Source organism: Cibotium barometz, chromosome 19 (genome assembly GCF_041138505.1).
Source record: "Cibotium barometz isolate CiBa-2024 chromosome 19, ASM4113850v1, whole genome shotgun sequence".
Lineage (NCBI taxonomy): Eukaryota > Viridiplantae > Streptophyta > Polypodiopsida > Cyatheales > Cibotiaceae > Cibotium > Cibotium barometz.
This window is the reverse complement of record NC_141064.1, coordinates 5927460-5933817: the sequence shown is the minus strand read 5'-3', so window position 1 is coordinate 5933817 and position 6358 is coordinate 5927460. Positions and strand designations below refer to the sequence as shown.

Genomic DNA, 6358 nt, shown 5'->3' with positions numbered 1-6358 from the left:
AGTCATGGGGTCAGTACCAAGTGAAACAAAGGCCTTCGAGATCCTGTATGCTTTATATTACTTGGTCCCGACCCCACTGTGAGTCATGGGGTTAGTACCAAGCAAAACAAAGACCTCCGGGATCCTGTCTCCTTTATATCGCTTGGTGCCGACCCCACTATGAGTCATGGAGTCAGTACACCAAGCGAAACAAAGGACTCCGAGATCCTGTCTCCTTTATATCGCTTGGCACCGACCCCATGACTGTGAGTCATGGGGTCAGTACACCAAGAAAAACAAAGGTCTCCGAGATCCTGTCTCCTTTATATCGCTTGTTGGTACCGACCCCACTGTGATCACGGGGTCAATACCAAGCGAAACAAAGGCCTCTGGGATTCTGTCTCTTTATATCGCTTGGTATCGACCCCACTCTAAGTCATGGGGTCAGTACCGAGCGAAACAAAGGCCTCTGGGATTCTGTCTCTTTATATCGCTTGGTATCGACCCCACTCTAAGTCATGGGGTCAGTACCGAGCGAAATAAAGGCCTCCGGAATCTTGTCTCCTTTATATTGCTTGGTATTGACCCCATCGTGAGTCACGGGGTTAGTACCAAGCAAAACAAAGGACTCTAGGATCCTATCTCCTTTATATCGCTTGATACCGACCCCAATGTGATTCATGGGTCAGTACCAAGTGAAACAAAGGCCTCTGGGATCCTGTTTGCTTTATATCGCTTAGTACCGACCCCACTGTGAGTCATGGGGACAGTACCAAGCGATTCAAAGGCCTCTGGGATCCTGTTTGCTTTATATCAGTTGGTATCGACCCCACTGTGATAACGTTCACAGTGGGGTCAGTACCAAGTGATTCAAAGGCCTCTTCGGAATCCTGTGTGCTGTGAGTCATGGGGTCAATACCAAGTGATTCAAAGGCCTCCGGAATCCTATATTCTTTTTTTCGCTTGATACCAACCCAATGTGATAACGTTGGTCATGGGGTCAGTACCAAGCGATAAAAAGGCCTCGGGAATCCTGTCTGCTTTATATTGCTTGGTACCAACCCCACTGTGAGTCATGGGGTCATGGAGTCAGTACCAAGCAATACAATGTACTATGGAATCCTATTTCTATTATATCGCTTGGTATTGACTTTTTTAAATGCATTTCTCATAACGCTTTGTTTATTTGTTTAGATGGCTCGTACCAAGACAACTGCTTGGAAGCTTAAAAGACCTATCAAGTCACTGCAGGTGCAAGAAGGTAGAACAAGGAGGTATCAAGATCATAGGGCAGTTTTACAAGAGCTTCGTCGCATTGAGCAACACATGCAGCTTGTGATGATATCCAAGCTCCCTTTCCAGAGGATTGCGAGGGAAATTTATGAGCAATGGAGTATCGGCATGCGATGGCAATCATCTACATTATTGTGTCTCAAGAAATCACTGGGACTGGATCATCGAGTTTTTTGAAGATGCTTACTTTCTCGCCGCTCCATGCCCGCATGCTGACAATAATGCCAAGGGATTTTGATACCCTTCGTCGATTGCGGTACAGATACGACCAGATGCTTGTTCTTGTTTTTGTAAGCGATCCTCGAATGCAGCATATCCTTACAGCTGCCCCCCTCCATCCTCGTACAAGGCCATCTGAGAGCTACCATGCTCCTCACAACAGGGACACCCGTTCTCAGAGTAGGTTGATACTTGAACACTTCAGTGATGATGCCCCTCAAGCAGAACCTCACAAACAACTAGAATCGGAGGTACAACCACAACCGGAGGCTACTGCAGAAGAGCACAGCCATAGCCCTCCGCTAAAGTTGAAATTATTGTAGAAGAAGAAGATACAGACAGGATAGAGAGGGAATTAAGTCTGATTGAAGCAGACAATATCAGAATTGAGAGTTTTGGAGACTGCTGCGCACGCCGGTTAGAGCAGCTTTTTCACTTCGGGGCCAAAGAGTTGTCAGGCATCTGGATGCATACGATTTAAATATTTTGAGGAATGACGCATTCAAAAATCACAGATAACATTATCAATATTTTACTATGGTATGTATAGTATATACAATGCATGATGTATATAGTTGATGCATGACTGAGCTGTAAGTACCAGTGGACTAATTCTTTATTCTTTTTATTGTTGCCTTTAGGTATTGTATATTACTACTACCAGAAGAGGTCCAAAATTGTACATATACTATGGATCCTCTCATTTTCGACGGCATTACAAAATGAAAGCTCAACATTTTTGAACCTTATGTCCTGGTTTGAACCAGTGAACCTCGACTTGGCAAGACTTGATTTCACGGCTTACCATTAAGAGTGAGTCTCATGTTAAGTTTAAAATTGACATCAAATATTTGGTAATCTATATGTGCTTTCTTTAATAACACCTATGTCCTCTTTGTTTTTTCCAGCCGACACTGGAGTTTGTTGTTGTACGATATTGAGCAAAACACATGTTATTTTGCTAACTCTGTTCAGCAATATCATGGCCGCGTTAGAGAGTAAGTCCCTATTGACATTTCCCTCTTCCACAAGCATATATATATTTATTTAAGTAGGATAAGCTGATGTGGGTTTTTGGACCTCTCAGATGTTCTCAAAAGTTTGTATATGCATTGGAACATCTCCTAATGGAGCCGAACCTTGTTCAACGCATGACATATCGTAGGATAAGAATGCCAGTCCAGCCAAATGATGTCAGTTTGTAGATGGAGGACGGCCCTAAACGCCTTAATAAAGAAAATTTTTGATATTCCTGATGTAAGTGATGTTTGTAACGTAGACTTGCATAATCAAACGTAGCTATTATGTCCCTAACAAAGCTTTTCTCCGTGTACAGGAAATAAGTCTGAACAAATATGCTCCCTTGCACGTAAAACAATTCAGGACAAAATCTGTACAAAGAATTATTTTAGCTGTGCATAATCGTATAGAAGAAGAGATCAGGAGGGTGGATGAATTCGCAAGGGAAGCTGCAGAGAGAATACGTCAGCGAGACGAGGAGTGGCAAAGACAAGTCCAACCTGAATGAGTATGACAGGGTGCAAGTGAAGGTGGATGAGTGGGTGGACTCCAAGAGGCAGGTCGAGCTGCAGGCGGAGAGGGAAAGAGAAGAAACACTATGGGGAGAAATGGAAAGGCTGCAAGAGGAGCAAAATCGATGGCCCCCTCAATCCCAATCACGACGTCGCTCCCGTGCCCCTGACTCTTCTGATCGGCATCACCATCATTAGACTTATATTTACATTTATAACATTAATATTAATTTTGTAAGAGACCTGACATTGTTTTGTAAGAAAAAAATCTTTTATATATACAATTGCTTTTGGAGTTACAATGTCTCAATACTGTCATCATTTCAACGATTAATCAAGTGAATAGTATGAGAGACAGATTCTTTGCAGAAAGTCATTTTCTCTTTTCGCCTTGGTACCTATAAAAAAGGGGTTTTGTTGGTGTAATATTACATAACGTTATGCACAGCATACTAAATGGTGAATGTAAATATAAATGGTTTAGTATCCATTGTAAATGTATAATCTTTTAGCAATTGTTCAATCTCCTCGTGTGTAAGGTCTTCTCTAATTTGAGAAAGAGATGTTTTAGATAGTGTGTTCAGCATTGTAAGCAATTGCCCTTCCAAATATATCTCCATTACTAAAGGCATATTCTCGGGATCTGACTCCAAATCTTGATCTAATGGAACAAGGTTGCCATTAACATAATGATATCTGGTGTAGTGAAAAGTTGCAATGAAGTTTTGAGAACCAATAATGTACTTGCAAACTATTGACTTCTTCTCCAAAACAGAAATGATGCCTTCTGTCTTTCTCATGTCCCAACCATTGTCCAAAAAGTCCAGTGCCTTACTTGACTTGCAAATAAACATTGTTGAAGTATTTCTTATTTCTTCATCAAAGAAGAAGTCAACAAACACTTTGATAGGCATAAAAATAGTAAGCTCGACATTCTTTGTTGCAACAAATGCCTTAAGAGACTTCTGTATGTCGTGATACAACCTGATCCTATAACTTTCACTAGTTTGTGAAGTTGGCAATGGCCAATCTTTGCTTCCAAATAATGGGAGGGGTAATGGAGTCAAATGACCCCATCTAGAAGATGTGTTTGGTTCTAAGTATTGCATATCATAGAAAAATATGCCGTGGTCTCTGCAAGATCTCTATGAGTTCTTCCCTTGTAAATTTGTTCTCCTACATATGCATGGAAAGCCTCAAAAATCCCACTTATGCTCTCCATTGGTTGCTAGTCTATCCTATTGGATGGATAAATATCTGCATAAAACCAAATGATTAGACATTTTTAAAACAACAATTAGACACTTTTAAAATCATAAGGAGATATGATTGAATGGATAAAAAACTGCATAATAACAACAATTAAACACTTTTAAAACTAAAGAAGCTTTGACTAAGATACTACTCATAGTTGGGACGATATCATTGAAGACCAGGAGGAAATTTTTTCACCCTCAATTCTACATGCTGGAAAACATGTTGTATTAGTACCTCTGTCACACACTTGCTCGATTGTTCACATACCTTGGACTCTTTAACTTGTCCCTTGAATGGCTCCACAAATTCATCAGCGTTTCTCCTCTTCCTCTCGATTATAATTGTAAAAGTACCCAGCTCTCGATTATAATTGTAGATGGTATCCATGTCCCATCGTCCGTATTATAACTATTGAATACAATAATAGCTGAAATGCTAGTTCGAGGCTTTCTACAGGTTGCCATTTTGTGTAGCAAAAGACACACGGAAGAAGAAGATGAGAGCTTAATTTGAAGAAGACTTAGAAAAAGAAAGAATGACTATGTTGGAGACGAAGAAGATCAGAGCTAGTTTTGGGGGGAAACTTAGAGATTCTCTATCATTAACTACCATTCTCTATCATTAACTACCACTATCTTTTATAAGTGCAAAGATTCGGTAGTATTATTTTATTATTATTTTAAGTTGAGTAAATGTTATTTTCAGATGCATTTTGAGCATAATTTTACTCTATTTACTTGAATTATTCGGTAGTATTATTTTACTCTATTTACTCTATTTACTCTATTTACTTGAATTATTCGGTAGTATTATTTTATTATTATTTTAAGTTGAGTAAATGTTATTTTAAGATGTATTAGCATAATTTTACTCTATTTACTTGAATTCTTGCTTTAAAATTCTGAATTTCTCCGTTTTATTACGGAAGCGTCCTCCTCCTCATTGGTTGAGCGCCACTCTCTCTCTAGAACTAAAAGGCCCAAAATTAGTCCACATTTCTCCTAATGATATTACAATAAGTGTTAAAATCCTCGCTGAGGTGGACAAAAAATTACAAGTGACTTTAATAAATGGATTCGACAATGCCTACCACTTTGTTCTATTTAGATGTCCTTCGAAAAATTTTGTAAGTGGACTCGCCTAAACTATCTGTCTAGTTAACCACCACTAGTTTTTTGATTTAAGACTTCCACACAAGTATTAGCCTCCCAATGTAAGTAATTTCTTGAGATCTCGATAGACTAGTTCTATAGTTTTACACAGTTGCCTCAATCTCCTACTCTTTATAGGCTCTTTAAATCTTGAGGAGCATCCCTATGTTGATGTCTATAAATCTGTTAGGCTTATAAAAAGAGAAATATGTGCAAATTTTCTTTGTAGGTGTGACTATGGAAATTTAACATCTGTCGAATGAGGCTTGGTCAGCTTGTCGAGCCCCCGTCAAGTCGAACAATGCTGTTGTCCACTTTGCCTCAGTAGAATTGTGCTTTATCCAAGCATGTCCTACTCTTGGAAACTTGAGGGAGTTCTTTGGTGCCTAGTCTCAAGATTACTCTTTACCCTCTTTGAGTCTATATGAAAGGCCTTTGTTATATGCGGTCATAGGAGGCCATGGCTTGAAAGCACCTCAGGTAATCCATCCCCCATAGTGCAGCCTAAAAAAGTTGAGGAGTCCTATTTTTTGTAAGAGCTGGCTAGCCTTAACATCCTCCAAGATCAATTTGTTGTAGTGTGGCAACAACAACATGGCATAGAAAGTCTTGTTTAGTGCATGTGTCCATATTTGACATGACATTTGAGCATGTACCCATTTTTACCCTTTCCAATTCTGCACCATGGAGGTATCCTACCCTCTTTGTTGTGACTTCCTAAGGGACGTATAGAGGAACTGCCTCCTTGGGTACTACTGCATGTTTCCCAACGTGTGGTAGTCATCTTGCTATGGCCTCCTTGGGTGCTACTGCATGTTTTATGGGACCCGACTATGTGGTAGTCATCTTGCTACACCCTACACTTTGTAATATCCCTGCAGTAGGCTATCTAGCCCCTAGAAAATCAACTTGCCTTGGTTGTAATCA

The 6358-nt window shown here is 39.9% G+C and overlaps 1 pseudogene; it reads right to left on the bottom strand.

Annotated features, from left to right (window-relative positions):
* Positions 1-3346: 3346 nt before the first annotated feature.
* On the bottom strand, positions 3347-4744 carry LOC147628148 (uncharacterized; annotated as a pseudogene).
* Positions 4745-6358: the final 1614 nt, after the last annotated feature.